At 47.5% G+C, this 17,619-nt stretch overlaps 1 long non-coding RNA gene across 1 annotated transcript; it reads right to left on the bottom strand.

Moving 5' to 3' along the window:
- Window positions 1–14,362: 14,362 nt before the first annotated feature.
- On the bottom strand, window positions 14,363–16,276 carry LOC110258729. The gene is made up of 2 exons (XR_002341245.1): window positions 15,459–16,276; window positions 14,363–14,515 (listed from the first exon to the last, which is right to left on the bottom strand). It is a non-coding gene; the product is annotated as an uncharacterized LOC110258729 (long non-coding RNA).
- Window positions 16,277–17,619: the final 1,343 nt, after the last annotated feature.

Genomic DNA, 17,619 nt, shown 5'->3' with positions numbered 1-17,619 from the left:
CTGACTCATTGTCGGTGGGAGAGGGGATGGTTGAGGCACGGACCACCTAGCAACCACAGAGGCTCCTCATGGCCCTGAGGAACTCCTCGCTTTTCTCTGCTCCCGCAGACCCAAGCTTCCACTTCAATAAACCTTTTTGGTAAAGAGAAAAGCAGCAGCTGGGACCGTCAGGACAACCTTCCATAATTTGGGAGATCTCATCATATTTAACGGCTTGGACTCAGTCCCGCTTAGTGGTTTTGGAAGCCAATTGGGACTTTAATCTGTGGTTCCTTATGGCTGGTGAAGTGAGGATTTCAGTTGTGCTTTCGATTTTGTGCTTGAGTATTTAATTACATCTGATGGTACTCTGCAAAGATTGTAACAGGTTCTAGCCTATGCCTCTGTTGTGCAAGCTAAGAACAAACAAAGCCAATCTGGGAAATTTCTCTGAAATGCCATCAGGCAGTCCCCTGGGGAAGATCACAGGCAACTAGTCCACTTAGATCCATGAACCAATGACTAAGATACCATGGCTGGCTTAGCTGGAAGAGACTGAGGGGTCTGGGCTGAGGGCTTAGGTGAGAGGCTGATCTGACACCTTTCCTCAATCCAGCTGCATTAGTAGAATTTGTCAGGATCAAGGTGAAGGTATTACATGAGAGTCTTTGCTCCAAAGAAAAGGGAAAAGACTCCTCCTGGCCACTTACAGTTTTCTCAGGTGACTTAGAAATTTAATGGGGGTGGTGGGGGCAGAGTCCTCACACCATGCTGTGGTCCCATAGGGAAACCCACTCATTATTGAAACCTGCTCAGCCAGGGACGAATAACACCTGGCCATTGGGCCATCTGAGCACCTGTAGGGTCCTAGATGCCCCTGGGAGACCCAAGACACACAAGGGAGAGCTGAAGCAGCTCTGGACAAAAACCTAGAGGAATCAAGCTCTCAAGCAGCACACGGGCCCACCACACAAAGTCATTAATAAACTCTAACCCTGACAATCTCAACTTTAAAATGAGAAATAAAGTCTCACACAGAAAATCAGGGAACACCAGAAAGCTAGGCTCTTAACACCTCAACCAGATTCATGTGTATACAAAACTTACACTTGCAGGTATCTACTTGAGTATTAAAGAAAAAAATTTTTTGCCCTAAAATTAGGCAAAATGGGCCCTTTTATTGCATATGCAGTTATTAGAGAACGCTAGCTTGAAAAACCAAATCTTTTCAGAATTGGCGACTCTGGTGGGACATCCCTCCTTTGCCATGACTGACATGATGACCACTCGGGGCACTTGAGGACCAGATCCAGTTGCTGCCACCTGGACCCCTTGGTCCCTGGCCTCCTGATGTGGACAACTGGCCAGAGTGTCCTGACCGGGTGAGGGACAAGAGATTTTTGACCTTTTCCCCTTCCCTTCTCTCAAGCTGGCCTCTTTTCCTCCCTTGGAAACCTTCGAAGACCCAAGATATTTCTGTTTACTCAGTTGAGTAGTACTCGGGTCTGAAGGTTCTGTGTCTCTGTAGGTTTTCTGAGACTACAACCTTGACTTGAAGGGAGTGTCTGATTAAGATGACCACACCTGTGTGATGTGTACTTTATGCTCTGTGTTGTCATTCGTGATGGGCATTCTGCCTTGTGAAATAGGAAATTCTGGTTCTGTTCCACTGCAGCGCCCTCTTGGGCGAATTCTGACTGGAAAGAGGCTAAGACTAAGGAAAAAGAATATTTTAATGCTGTATGGCCACAGCATTATTCTTCAGACTCTAGAGGAAATTGGTTTGGGTGAGACTCTTCTGAAAGTTCCAAAACTGGTTCTTTGTGCATGTGCAATTGTAAAAAAGCAAGCTTGAGAAAGCTTCTTTTCAGAATTCTGAATTCTGACCTTGCGGGAAGACATGCTTCTGGGAGAACTTGCTTTTCTCGCCCTGTGCCTTGAGACCTGGGCTCTCAGAATCACTTTTCTAGATCATCTCTAATTCCTGAGACTGAAACAAGGAAAAACTAGTTTATAAAGTACTGAGTTTTGTATTGTGACACCTGATTCATGATTAAGTTTAGAAAATGAAGCTGTGAGATTTCTGCTTGTGTTGGTCTATGTGTCTGTATATATTATGTATATGTCCTCACCTTTGGATGGTATCAAAATTTGTCAATGAACTCTAATTATCTGGCATAACAAATTAAGTGCTTATATAAATTCTCAAAAATGCAGAAGGGAACTGGCCAGAATTAATTTTAGGTTCAGGTGAACTGGGGAATGAATATTCAGGATTGAATTAATATCTAGTATTAAAGCTAAAGTTTGTTAATATAATCAATATAGACACCTCTTTAGAGTTATCAACATTAAATATAATCCTATATGGTACCTAGGTTTAATAGAGGTCATATGAGATACTGAGACATTCACTAAACAGAAGTGAAAGGTAGTGAGGACTATTAATCAATATGCTTGGTGCCACCCTGAGATGTTCTCTATAAGGAAAACACAAGTTTTTAGAAATTAGAAAAGACAGTCCATGGTTGCCTTAGAAAAAAGGAAGTGTGTTTTTAGTAAAAAAGGAATAAGGAATGGAACTGCATGTTATTAAGGGAAAAGGAAATAAATCTGTCTTATAGGTTTTCTCTTTTTGTTTGTTTGTTTGTATTTGTCTTTTTGCCTTTTCTAGGGCTGCTCCGGCGGCATGTGGAGATTCTGAGGCTAGGGGTCTAATCGGAGCTGTAGCTGCTGGCCTACACCAGAGCCACAGTAATGCAGGATCCAAACTGCGTCTGTGACCGACACCACAGCTCACAGCAACGCTGGATCCTTAACCCACTGAGCAAGGCGAGAGATTGAAGCCACAACCTCATGGTTCCTAGTCGGATTCGTTAACCACTGAGCCATGATGGGAAGTCCTTGTAGCTTGTTGCTCTGGATGGAAAAATAAGGGACAGACAATCTGGATACAGAAATTGATACAAGGCATGGGGGAAGTAGACTCTGAGAAGAGTTTGTGCATGGTAAGGGTCAGGACTAAGTTTAGAATAAATTTGAGTAAATTAATTTAAAAAAATAAGCTGGTAAAAATAAGCCAAATTCATTTTTCTCTCTGTTAAGAGAATGAAGTCTTCTTGGGATATTCCTTCTTACAACAGATTATGTGACATCCTTTGCCTTTAAGTGGTCCGTTTTTCCTTTTTTTTTTTTTTTTTTTTTTGACTTTTTGCCTTTTCTAGGGCCTCTCCCACGGCATATGGAGATTTCCATGCTAGGGGTCTATCGGAGCTGTAGCCACCGGCCTACACCAGAGCCACAGCAACTCAGGATCCGAGCCGTGTCTGCAACCTCCACCACAGCTCACGGCAACACCGGATCCTTAACCCACTGAGCAAGGACAGGGACTGATCTCGCAAACTCATGGTTCCTAGTCCGATTCTTTAAGCACTGCGCCACGACAGGAACTCATGTATTTGCTTTTGAAATCTCTTGTAACTTGTGAAAAGTATCATCCACAGCGGCCTATCTCCCTCCAGGTTGGATTGGCACATGCACCCTGGGTTTCTCTTGGGCCCCAAAACATAAATAAAAAACTCTGCAATTTGCCAAACTGCTAATCTACTAGATGGTCTCAGTCAGTTTTCAGATGCTTTGGTCATTCGATCAATTTCTTTGTTCCCAGCATAGGCCTGGAGAGAGTCACTCTCCATATAGAAGCTCTGGCGAAGTTCACCCAAAAAGCCTTAACTGATAGCCAGAGAAGCATGGCCTTGTTAAAGTCTGAGGTCTCCCAGATGAGAAAGGCAATCCTGCAAAAGAGACTGGCCCCAGACATCCTCACTGCCTCTCAAGGGGGAACCTGAGCCATCATTCGCTCAGAAGGCTGTACTTTTATACCAGATGATTGTGGAGAAACCTCTTCTTCGCTTAAAGAGATGAAGAAGGCCCAAGTACAGAAAGTACATGATGGGAAGGCTTAGGCCTCTGAAGTAGTGACTCAAGTTTCAGACCGGTTTTCTGACATACTGAGCAGGATTCCACAGGGCATTCGTTCAGTTCTTTCAGGAACAATTAAATGTTTTGTCTTAACCGTTCTTATAGGAATAATGATTTATGCCTCAATTAGACTACTTCTATGTTGTATTCCATACTTATGCAAAAAAGACTACAAAAACTACCCTTAAGCCCCCATCTGAATGGCATAATAACCTCATTCCTTCCATGAGAAGATCCCCCATTCACCACCCCTGTTCAGCAGGAGGCAGCCAGGCGATCACAACGCCCATTGCCCGTCTTCCATCGAAATGGAAGGAATGAACTAGCAGTGGGGAAACAATGTGATGCAGGTACCTCATACACCTAAGAAAGGAAATTATATTCCTTACTTTTTTAAATTACTTAACGAATTGTATTACATTTATAGGTGTACAACAATCATCACAACCACATTTTACTGCATTTCCATCCCTTATCCTCAATGCATCCCCATCCTCCAACCTGTCTCATTTGGAAACCATAAGTTTTTCAAAGTCTGTGAGACAGTATCTGTTCTGCAAAGGAGTTCATTGTGTCCTATTTTTAGACTCCACATGTATGCGATAGCATTTGATGTTGGTGTCTCATTTTCTGACTGACTTTACTTAGCAGGATAATTTCTAGGTCCATCCATGTTGCTGCAAATGCCATGATTTCTTTCCCTTTAATGGCCAAGAAATATTTCATTGTAATAGTATAACAACATTATAACAATTGTATAACAACATTGTATAATTGTATAACAACATTAGAACAGTTGTAAATATCTATGCACCCAATATAGGATCACCACAATATATAAGACAACTGCTAAGAACCTTAAAAGGAGAAATGAATAATAACAGAATAATAGTGGGGGACTTTAACACCCCACTTACAGCAATGAACAGATCATCCAGACAGAAAATCAATAAGGAAACACAGGCCCTGAATGAAGCCTTAGACCAGATGGACTTCATAGATATTTATAGGACATTCTATCCAAAAGCAGTAGAATAATTCACTTTCTTCTCAAGTACACATGGAATATTCTCTAAGATTGATCACATCCTGGGCTAGAAACCAAGCCTTGATAACTTTAAGAAAACTGAAATCATATCAAGCATCTTTTCTGACCACAACGCTATACGACTGGACATCAACAACAAGAAAAAAACTGCAAAAAACACCAACACATGGAGACTCAACAACATGCTACTAAACAACCAATGGATCACTGAAGAAATCAAAGAGGAAATATAAAAAATACCTGGCAGCAAATGACAACAAAGATACAACACTCCAAAACCTATGGGATGCAGCAAAAGCCATTCTAAGAGGGAAGTTTATAGCAATACAAGCCTACCTCAGGAAACAAGAAAAAGCTCAAAGAAACAACCTAACTTTACATCTAAAGCAGCTAGAGAGAGAAGAGCAGACAAGACCTAAAGTTAGTAGAAGGAAAGAAATCATAAAGATCAGAGCAGAAATCAATGAAATAGAAATGAAGGACCATAGAAAAGATCAATGAAACGAAAAGCTTTGAAAAGATCAAGAAAATTGATAAACACTTAGCCAGATTTATCAAGGAAAAAAGAGAGAGGACCCATATCAATAAAATTAGAAATGGAAAAGGAGAAGTAACAACGGACATCACAGAAATACAAAGGATCATAAGAGACTACTATATGCAACTATACGCCAATAAAATGGAAAAGCTAGAAGAAATGGACAAATTCTTAGAAAAGTACAAGCTTCCAAGACTAAATCAAGATGAAATGGAAAAGATGAATGGACCCATCACAAGTACTGAAATTGAAACTGTGATGTAAAAACTTCCAACAAACAAAAGTCCAGGACCAGATGACTTCACAGGCGAGTTCTATCAAACATTTAGAGAAGAGCTAACACCTCTCCTGAAACTATTCCAAAAAACTGCAGAGGAAGGGACACTCCCAACTCATCCTACGAGGCCACCATCACCCTGATACCAAAACCCGACAAAGATACCACAAAAAAAGAAAACTACAGGCCAATTTCACTGATGAACACAGATGCAAATGAAAATTATATTCCTTATATTTCTTTTAAAAATGACTAGTGTGGGAATTCCCATTGTAGCTCAGTAGTAATGAGCCTGACTAGTATCCATGAGGTCACAGGTTCAATCCCTGGCCTTACTAAGTGGGTTAAGGAACTAGGTTGCCATGAACTGTGGTGCAGATTGCAGGCATGGCTCAGATCCCAAGTTGCTGTGGCTATGGTGGTAGGCCAGCAGCTGCAGCTCCAATTTGGCCCCTAGCCTGGGAGCTTCCATATGTCACAGGTGTGGGCCTAAAAAGACCAAAAAAAAACAAAACAAAAACAAACAAACAAAAAAAAAAAAAAAAAAAAAAGAAAAGAAAATGAGTAGCCTGTAAATTAAATAGCTTAGAGTCCTTCCTTGTGCTTCTCCCTGGCCTAGTTGCAGCCTGAATACTCTCAGGCCACCCCTTTTGTTCTTCCTCTCTTCTCAATCTGGTCTTTTTCCTCCCTCTGAAACCTCTGATAATGGGAATTCCCTTCATGACTCAGCAGTTAATGAACCTGACTAGGATCCATGAGGATGTGGGGTCAATCCCTGGCCTCACTCACTGGGTTAAGGACGTGGTGTTACTGAGGGCTGTGTGTGGTGTAGGTCCCAGACGTGGCTGGGATCACATGCTGCAGTGCCTGTGGTGTAGGCTGGCAGCTGTAGCTCCAATTTGACCCCTAACCTGGGAACTTTCACATGCCAAAGGTGCAGCCCTAAAAAACAAAACAAAACAAACCTCTGATGACCCAAAATATTTCTGTCCAGTCCTGAAACAGAGCCAGGCCCTCTGGGGCACCTGGAAGAAGCCTTTGTGTCCCCCGTTCCTTTTTCAGGAAATAGGCCTCATTCAGCTTCCTTGACCTTCCCTGAATTCCAAAAGGCAAGTTCAAACAGCTGCTCATCAGGGAAGGGAGTGGGAGAACTAAATTCATGAGCGAAATCCATGGAGAGCATTCTCAAATGAACAATACGCCTCAGATTCCACAGTATGATGTCTCAAGAGTAACCAAGTTTCTCTGTCAACTGCATTGTAATCAGACCTTAAAAGTGCTTTCTTAAGTCTTTTGTCATTATAGGCAGTTACTGTCTTTATTCTAACGCCTTTGCAAAAATGCTTGCTCCTCAAGGAGAGCTATAGAAAAGACTTTTGAAAAATACAAGTTCCTGATTTTCAGACCATAATGCTGAATCCAGTGCTGAATGATCCCTGCACTGGGCTTAACAAGATGACTACTGACAAAATCACACTCACATGGAGGAAAAGCTACACCAGGACAAGAAGAACACATATACCAGGAGAAGTAGACAGCTGCCCAAGATGCTGGACCTGACTCATATGTTGATTTATAATGTTTTTCGACTTCTTGAACTTTTGCATATGAATCAAATGTTCTTCCATCAGGAGCGCCATCCTTGGGTAATTTTAAAAACCAGTCCAATTACTGGGTTGTGGCCAATTACCTGTGCCTAGTAGTTCTGGCTTAGCTTGCTGGATTCCTCATCTCCAAGGCTCTGACTGAATATCCCCTAGAAAATGTATTTTATTACTGGCTGAGATTTTTGCACCTGGCCAATTAAAAATACCTGCTGCTCTGACCCTGTTTGAAACATCCCCTTCTGAAACTAGTTTGAAGCAGGAAGCTATTGACTTAAATATTTACTTAAACTCTATTACTGTTATTAGCAGTACTGTTGTATTTCAAGATTATTGTTTCTTATATTACCAAATGCATGAATGAGCCTCAACAAAAAATCATGATGAGTAGGAGACTGAAAGCAGTTAATTAAATATATGGTTATTTACCAGATCAATGACTGTAATAGTGTAACTCTAGATATGGGAAGATGCAACAAGAGGGAATGTATTCCTGGGCCATAATACACTATGAAGAGAGGTGGTCCAGCAGATTTGGGCTACTGTAATGAGGCCTAGTCAAGTAATAGCACATTGAGTGGCCTAATCAATTAAATCTTTGACAGACCTGGGATGAGCATTCCTAGCACCATGGGACAAAATGGTTATGAAAAGCCTCCTAAAACTATGGTCAGATTATGTTTCTGTGTTGACCAAGCTTCATCTGTGACCTCTTGCCTCAGCCCACGGCAACACAGGATCCTTAACCCATGGAGCGAGGCCAGGGATTGAACCTTCATCCCCATGAATACTAGTTGAGTCCTTAACTTGCTGAGCCACAGTGGGAACTCCCTAAAAAACAAAGTAAATTTTTAAAAATATCTGCCAAGGAAAGTGGAAGTCACTTTTTTTCTTTTCTTTTCTTTTTTTTTTTTTTTGGTCTTTTTGTCCTTTAGAACCATACCCGTGCCATATGGAAGTTCCCAGGCTAGGTGTCCAATTGGAGTTGTAGCAACCGGCCTATGCCACAGCCACAGCAACACCAGATCTGAGCTGAGTCTGTGACCTACACCACAGCTCACAGCATTGTTGGATCCTTAAACTACTGAATGAGGCCAGGGATCAAACCTGTGTCCTCATGGATGCTAGTCCGGTTCACTAACTACTGAGCCACGATGGGAACTCCAGAAATCACTTTCATAAGGACTTTTCTGAAGTCTAGATAATTTTGATACCAAACCAAATTTGGGTCCCCTGACCACACACAGTAAAGCCAATTGCTGACTGGGGTTATGGTGAAGGAAAATGCAGCATTACTTTAAAGGCACCAATACAAGAAACACGGGTGACTCATGCTTTAAAACCCTGAACTCCCTGATGGGGATTTTTTTCTGGGGGGGGATTATTATAGGCAAAATTTGGGGTGAGGCCTGCAGGGTGTGTAGCTTTCCTCTGATTGGCTGGCGGTAAGGTAACAGGACAGTGCTCCAGAAATCCAGTGCTCAGCCTGAAGGCACCATACTCCTCCTGGGGGGAGGCCTTGCTTCTGCAGAACAACTCAAAGATACGGGTCTGCATAGTCTTTGGGGAGGAATCAGGACCCTGCATCAAGGCAGCATTATTGTTGCTTGACTGCTCCTCCCTTGTTCACATTCCCTCCCCACCCCAGATGAGCAACGATTTGAATCTGCCCCTGGGAACTAGGGGAAGATCTAGGAGGCTGAAAGAAGCCCATTTCCTACAGACAAGAAGAGAGGCATACGGAAAGGATTGCGTCTGGGAGAGGCCCACAGGGTCCTGCCCCATTTCAGTCTGATTTGTAATCAGGTTAGGTCTATAATCCCTATTTTTCATCCTCCAAGGTAAAAACATAGAGACATCATTTCCATATTAATGAGGCATCTTAGCCTGTCACCTGAGAGCCCAGACCTGGTTCTTCATGCACCCTGATGTCTAGGCCATGTCCTTTCCCATTTAAGTAATACTCAATTCTCTTCCTAAACCAAGGACTCTCACACATTTTAGTAGAAAAATCATCCCCTACCAAGAGGGAGTTAACCCTGTGGAAAACAAAAAACAACCTATATTATTAATACCTTCTCCCAAAGCCCAGACGTAGGACTTCAACAGAGATCTAGGAGCCCATGGAGGGCTAGTTAATGAACATGGGCAATACTTTTTTTTTTTTTTTTTGCAACCTGTTAAGAAATTAGGGAGGCTCATCAAGGAGTCCACTATGTGAGGAAAGTTCTGTATAATGTGTTAGTTGAGCTCATGGTAACTCCTGGTATGAAAAGTGAGAACTCCACTCGGCCAACAACATTCATCTTGCCTGACAGTTGAGACATGCCCCATCTGCACAATGAACACCCCCAACATCAGACACCCCCCCACCCTGAGGCCCCCAAATAAAGCCCATTCAGACCAGAGGGACATATCCTGGAGAAGATTAGGAGATTGACTTTGCTGTCATGCCGAGAGCATAGGGCAACCTCAGATAACTCTTGGTGCTAGTGCACCTGTTTTCAGGGTGGGTAGAAGGGTTCCCCATGTCGACTTAAAAAAAAATTCAGGAGTTCCCGTCGTGGCGCAGTGGTTAACGAATTCGACTAGGAACCATGAGGTTGCGGAACCTGCCCTTGCTCAGTGGGTTAACGATCCGGCTTTGCCGTGAGCTGTGGTGTAGGTTGCAGATGCGGCTCGGATCACGTGTTGCTGTGGCTCTGGCATAGGCCGGTGGCTACAGCTCCGATTCAACCCCTAGCCTGGGAACCTCCATATGCCGCGGGAGCGGCCCAAGAAATAGCAACAACAACAACAAAAGACAAAAGACAAAAAAAAAAAAAATTTCATAACCTGGAAGTTGAGAGTTAAGTTTTATTTGGGGCAAAATTAGGACTTAAGCCTGGGAGACTGCATCTCAGGTGGCCCTGAGAAACCTCTCCAAGGAGGCAAGGGGGTATTTCTCTCCTGGAAGATGGTGCTAGTGGAGCTTTTTCAACAAAAGGTAGGTAGTAGGGGCAAAAGATGTACAGAAAACCAGGTATCTCAAGTCAAGGATTTTAGCACAATTCTACAGCAAGATGCAAGGGTCTAGGCTTAGTGGAATCACTCCTTTGATAGGCTATGGGGCCAGCACTCTTTGTTTCTTTCTTGAGTTCCCTCAATGCTCACAGGTTCACCCTTGGGAGTGGCTGCCCTCACAGAAGACTGTGACATCTTTTTGCTTTTAAAAAGAAGAGCGGGGGTGGGTGGGGGGCAGTATTTCAGACAGATCTGAAATACCACACCAGAGAGGAAAGGGGAAATATCAGGATACAGTGATAGAGGTGAAGGGGGAGGTGCATGCAGCCATGCACACAGTTTACGGGATTGCTTCTGGCATCATGAAGGTTACTGCTAGTCATTGGAGGAGGAGACATCACCACGAAGGATTTTCATCTTTTTCTAGACATGAGGAGATGCAAGAAATGAGTTCCTAAAATCTCCTCCTAAAAATATGATCTACACCCTGAGCTCTGCTCAGGCAGTGCTAGGGGTCAGCAGCTGCAGTGGCTCATGCCTTTATCTATGGAGAGGCCTGATGGCAGGTGCCAAGGTCCAGTTCACACCCACTAGAATTGAAACCGCAGCCAAAGTGGCAAAGATTACAAAGAGGTTTGTGTTCCCAGGATCCTTACAAAGTGATAATGGCTCAGGATTCCTGTCTCAAATGACAAATGGGATAACAAGTGGGCAGAAATGGACTTTGCACTAAGCTTGGAGACCCCAATCATCAGAGAAAATGGAGAGATCCAATTAAACCTTAGAAGGAACTTCAGTCAAGCTATGCCAAGAAAGTCAAGAAAATTGGATTAAGTTATTCCCAATTGCCCTGCTCAGCATGTGACTAGCCCTGAGGGACAAGTTAAAATTGAAAGCCATTGAACTTCCCAAGGCCGAGAGAAGGGGCACTTTAGCCCCCTTGAAACAACTCCAGTGCTGCCTCCAAGTAGGAGAAACCATGGTGACCAGGTGCTGCCCACACCCACCAACCTGTCCTCCACCTGTTCCAACCAGGAGACCAGGTGCATCTAAAACCCTGGAAAACCTGCAGCCACGAGACCAGCTCAATCCTAAGAGGAACGGACCCCACTTGTGATGCTCATCACCCATCTGCCCTGAAGCCATGGCGGGGGTTGGGGGGGTCACTCTGTGGGAGCATCACGGTCAAGTGAGGCCGTCCCCACCTGAGCTCCAACCTCTAGAGAGACAACCTGGGCCAACTGAGCTCCTTGACCAAACGTGTGAACCTCACTCTGAAGGGAAGCTTTTCTTCAACATGCAGACTAATTGCAGGAATCACTGCTCCCAGGGGGTAGCTAGTGACCTTGGCCAAGGGAACCATATACATCACTGCCATCATAAAACAGGTTACAGTCACCCTGGTGACAGTGACCAAGAAGCCCAATGTGGACTTCCAGCTGTGACAAAAGTCTGCTGCCTCCCTGGCCAGGATGGCCCTGTGGGTGACAGAGTCGCCCTGATTGTCCGCCGACTGCCTGGGGAGGGGTCTGTGCACCAGCGGGCAGGGGTGGAGGGGGTGGGGGTGGGGCTGTTGGCAGGTGGATGCACGTGGCCTAAGTGAAGGCGGTGAAGACAGACCCGGGAAGGCCGCTGGGCTGCGGAGACCAGGCCGCCTCACCTGGCGGAACAAGCCCGGAGCCCAGCCGGGGAGACAAACCCTTCCTGGCCCCTCAGTGACCCTGAGCAGCTGTAAAACCCCAACGGGCAGAGGCTCAGGGCAGAACAGGTGCGGCTGAGGCCCGGGGGCCCCAGACACGGGTCCAGGCGGTGGGGGGAGAGGCCCTGCTCCTCCCCGGGGTCGTGACGACGCCACACGCACAGGAAGCGGCTGCAGGAGCCGGACCTGCGCCCCTCAGCGCCCCTCAGGGACCAGGAGCAGGACGGGCCCAGAGAGGCGGTGCCACCCGCCAAGCCCGTCAGCAACCCGGGAGTCCACACGAAATCGCCTCATAAAATAAAGTCTGACCTTCTCTTTCCATTGTGCTTAGTCCAGTGTCACGTGCTCACAGGGGGCCTCGTGCGGAGGCCTCACCCTCGGCCCCTCAGACCAGACGCCCTGGAGCCACAGGCCGGCGCCTCCACCTCCGCGGGGCGGGCAGGGCGCAGACACTCAGCTGCGCGCCCCTCCCCCACAGGAGCCCCGCCCCCACGGAGCCCTTCCCCCACAGGAGCCCCTCCTCTCCCCTCCCCCACAGGAGCCCCTACCCTACCGGAGCCCCGCCCCACAGGGCCCCTCCCCCCACAGGAGCCCCGCCCCCACGGAGCCCCGCCCCGCCCCCCACAGGAGCCCAGGCAGCCGCCCCCCACCAGCCTTGTGGAGAAAGTGGCCTCGAGAGGCCCAGCTCCCATCTCTCTGGTCTCTTACCAAAGACCAAAGCCTTCCTTTGCCTCAGACCCAAACTTGTCCTTATTCCACAGGTGTGAGCGACACCAGGCAGAAGGTCCCCGTTGGGGTCTGACTGGGGAGGGTGGGTAACGGGACAGGAAGAAATGGGACCCTCTTCTGCTCAGTCACGCTGTGTGATGTCCCCTAGGGACAGAGCTAAGGGAGCGGCAAAGAAAATTATTTCTTAAATATGAGTGGGGTCTGCATGTCTCCTCTTCAAGGGATGTTGACTCTTGGAAACGTGCGCCTCCCCTCCTGATAGAAGCCACGTGAGGTTTACAGCCCTTCTTGTTCCAGCAGGTCAAAGACTTAAAGAAACAGACCCTCACACGCTCTCAGAGGCAGGAATCTTGAAGGAAATCCATTGCCCGGGAGACCCGGGCTCACACCAGACCCAGGAGCCCACCTGTCAGAGCGTTTCCTCCTTCAGACGCCCCCACCCTACAGACCTGAGCTCCAGGAAGCGCCCCTGTCCTCTAAACTGAGGGACTGGGACCTGAGACCTGCCTGACTGGCCAGGGGACTGGAGCCGGATTCACAGGAACTAGTGGTTCCTATGAGGACGGGTTTCCTGCAGGGGGCGGTAGAGAGTCGCGTGACCACAGTGGAAGGGGGCCTCAATAAAACACCAAGGGCAAGAGGACTGGTGTGGCCCCCGGAGTTCCCACCAAGGGAGCTTTTGGCAAAAGGCCAATTCTCTCTCTCTCTTTGTTGTTGTTGTGGTTGTTGTTGTCTTTTGTCTTTTTAGGGCTGCACTCGTGGCACATGGAGGTTCCCAGGTTAGGGGTCTAATCAGAACTGTAGCTGCAGGCCTCCGCCAGAGCCACAGCAACACAGGATCCAAGCTGGTCTGTGACCTACACCACAGCTCATGGCAACATCAGATCCTTAACCCACTGAGCGAGACCAGCGATCAAACCCACAACCTCATGGTTCCTAGTCAGATTCATTTCCGCTGCCCCATGACGGGAACTCCCAAAAGGCTGGCAATTCTCTGGTGTTCACTTTTTGGGAATCTGGGAAAAGGCACGTTGTCAGAGCTGTAGCCATTTCCCTTCTGCACTGAAATAAATAGCCTTTGGATGTTGATCCAGCTCCTGAATTAACTGAGTCAGAACACCCCTACCCAGGGCAGAGCCAAAGTTCCAGGGAGGCTGACAGAACAGGCTGGGGACATGGGAAAGGGGACAGTCGCTCCACCTCCACGCACTGACCTACTGGGGACAGAGCATCATCCTGTCAAGTGCACAGAGACCCAAAGACTCAGGTCCTGCCCCACAGTCCCGTGCAGGGTGAGCCAGGAGGTCAGGGGACATTCCGCACCCTCTCAGGGAGCCTCCTTAGTGCACAGCTCACAACGCCAGGAAGCAGGAATCCGTTGTCTGTCACACACAAACCACCCAAGACAAAGGGCCTTAAACAGGAGGCATGGAGCTATTGTTTAGCACAACTGTGAGGGCTGAGGAGAAGGGGTGTTGCTGGCCTCATGGGCTTCCTCACCCACCTGCCGCCAGCTTGGGGCCCAGCAGGACCTGGGTGTCCAGGACAGGACTCGCTTCCATTTGAGGCCTGGGCTGGGTTGGCTGGAAGAGCTGGGATGGCCTGGTCTCTCTCTCCACATGGCTTCTCACCTCAGTCTGCTTATGCTGTGGTGGTCCTGATGGAGACAACTTTGAGCTGAAGTTTAAAGGATTAGAGGGCAGCAGTGAGCAGGAAAAAGGGGGCGAGGCTAGTGGGAGGGAGGGAAATGATTTATAAGATGTTCCAAGACCCTGTGAGGTAGGAAGAATTATGACACCTTATAGGAAAAAAAGGAGGGGGGATAATATTAGTTTGGTTAAAAAACAGAATAGAAGAGAAAGGTGGATGTCAGGTCACGCAGGTTCAAGGAGCTGAGAATTTGTTTGTTTGTTTTTTTTTTTTGTTAATCTTCATACTAAGAATAATGGGAAACCACTGAAAGGTTTTAAGCAATGGAATGCCATGATCCAATTTGCACTTTAAAGAAAGAGCATGGCTATGTGTTTTAGGAATTGTAGGGCACAGGAAGCAGGCTTTTTCACTCTTGGCACTACTGACATTTCTTTTTTGGGGGGAGCCAGCTATGGCATGTCCAAAACCCTACTAGCAGCTGCCACTCACTGGGGGAGAGGTAGGTAGAAGCTGGAAGGAAACCACAATTCCCTAAAGTTACAAAACTTACAGTTGCAAGCTGCACTGCTGTGCTCTATTGATTTGGCAAAAGCCTTTGGAGAGCTGCCCTGAATTCAGCAACAATTTAACTTAAAATCATGTTTTTATAAATCCCACCTGCTATATACATTTTAAAAAGTGCTGTATGTTTTCTCACTTTCCATTTGTCCTTGTCCATGGGTAAGGCCGGGAGCGCATCTGCCTCCAGAAATGTCCTCCCAGCAGTTCTCTGTGGCCTTTGTTCACTGAACGGGAGCCCCATATTCACAGCCCAGCTGCCAGTGCACCCCTGCCTCCTAGAGAGGTGACGGGGACTGGCAGGTCATGGTAGGTATAGGGCCATCAATAGAGGGGAAGAGTGCCAGGCATTCCTGCTTCCTCGTGGTCCCAGGGTCTCAGAAGATTACCTGTAATTGCGTGGGTGTGAGGAGAGGCGGGCAGGTGAGAACCCTTGGGCATCATCGTCACAGGCATTTTGAGGGCAGGAACAGGTCCCTTTAAGCTATATCCAAGCGGGTCTTGCCTATTGCATGTGCCTTTCATTCTTTCTTTTCCTGTGATCAGGGAACCAGTAGAATGTAGATACCACCCCCGCCCCCGCAAATGTTGTAGAAAAGCCCATCCTCAGCGAGCCCTGGGTTAGGAGTCCATACTCGGTGGCTACCACACGGCCCTGACTTCACTGTCTACACAGCCCCTCCTGGGACTGCTTAGCCCTGGCCTCTCATTCCCCTGAGGCCAGAAGGACTGGCCTCCCTTCCCCTGCCACTTCCCCCCGGAAGAAGACACCCTGCGGGAAGATGGGAGAAGCCCTCGCTCAGCCTTGGAAGGCTTCCCAGGTCCATTGCTGACCCCTGTGGCGCGGTGAACCCTGGGTGGCCTGTGATCACATTCCAGGACACAGGTGGGTGGAGGGCGATTGCCTCTGATGTGTGGTCAGGGAGCGCGCGGAGCTTCCCCAGGACAGCCAGCCAGTGATTCCCTGCCAAGCACAGCTCCCACACTCCACTCCAAGAGCCCTGGACAAAGGATGGAGAAACTGGCTCAGGCCCCAGCCGTGGTCTGCTGAGGCCCCTGAGGCCTCGTGTACACACCTGCACCCGGCCAGTGACCAAATCCAGCGAGGATCCCACAAACCTTCCCCGCAGGGATTCTTAATGTCCACTGGCTTCCAGACAGAGCCAGGGGGTCCCCTAGCTCCAAGCCACAGGACACAGTGTCTGGGCTGCTTGTCACAGGAACCAGAAAAGAAAAGAGAAAGCGAATTCCTACCTCCTCTCCAGCCACAGGGCCTCTGCCTTGCTGAGCGTGCGTCCACTTAGGGGAGACCCCTCTGGAATGGCATTTTAGTTCCACACAGGTGGGTAGCGGAACAGGTGTGAGTAGTTTAGCAAGAAAGGACCATTTCTCCCTTAAACACCTGCCTTCCAGAGTGGCCTCAAAGCAGACAGAAGCCTTACACTAGCATAGGAGGTGCAAAGCCACCTGTTCATATAACTCCGGCAAATAGTGAAAAACAGCCTTGGAAAGAAGAAAAGAATTCAAAACCAGTGCAAATACTGTAACTCAAGTGGAAGGATTAAGCTTCATCGCAGTAACAGGCAAACAGGGAGAGGTGTTTCCTGTTTGTAATGGGAACTTGAGGGGTTATTTTTTGCAGCCTGTTTGATTCCATCAGATGGTGAGATAGCAGCTTTCTTAGCCTTGTCAAAATAAAAACATGGGAGAAACATCCAGTCTGCTCTAAGCCAGCAAGCACTTATGTTTGAATATCCTGATTTCAGCTGATGGAGGATCAGATAGGATTCTGTTCACAAAATAGCTGGGCACTGGAGGGGCTGTAACTGTGATTGTTTCACTGCCTGCTTACATCCCAAGAAAACAAAACACCATTTCATCAGCATTGATTTTCAATATTTTTGAAATGTTACCTTTACATTTGTTTCATGGAGTAAGAGAAAAGCAGAGGAGGGGGTAGGAAGGCTACAGGGAAAGGAGCCAAGAGAAACTGGACGTGGGGAGAGTGGGTGGGAGATCAAAGGGCTGCGGTGGCAGAGCTGGGTGGGGAGGACCAGGGCCCGCAGTGTGGGGACACAGCCCATGGATGCCACGGGGATGAGGGCAAAGACGGGACCAGACCGCCCTTAGACCAGGGCAAGAGGCCTCTGCCCTGAGCCTCACACTCTGGAGGACCCCAGTCCAGCCCCCCACTGACCCCACTGGTCCCCATGGGGAGAAGCCTCTGAGAGCCAAGGGGACACACCTCTCCAGCACCCCTTTCTCCAGGTGCTCGCTTGGTAAAGTGTGGTCCACAAACCAGCAGCGTCAGCATCACCTGGACGCTGGTTACAAATGCAGGCTCTCAGCCTGCTCTCTGCCCACAGCAAGTTAACAAGAGTCTGCATTTTAACAAGATCCCAGGTGGATCATTTGCCCCTTAAAGATCCAGAAGCACTGTCTAGACCACTCAGGTGCCCAGGATCCCAGAATGGCCTGCCCAGCCTCCCAGCCCATTTTGAGAACCTGCCTGGGCCTGTGGCCTGAGTCCAGCCTCCCAAGGGTGACAGC

This window comes from Sus scrofa, unplaced genomic scaffold, assembly GCF_000003025.6.
Source record: "Sus scrofa isolate TJ Tabasco breed Duroc unplaced genomic scaffold, Sscrofa11.1 Contig38, whole genome shotgun sequence".
NCBI classification, from domain to species: Eukaryota; Metazoa; Chordata; class Mammalia; order Artiodactyla; family Suidae; genus Sus; species Sus scrofa.
Note: the sequence above shows the minus strand (reverse complement) of the source record. Positions and strands in the feature narration are given on the sequence as shown.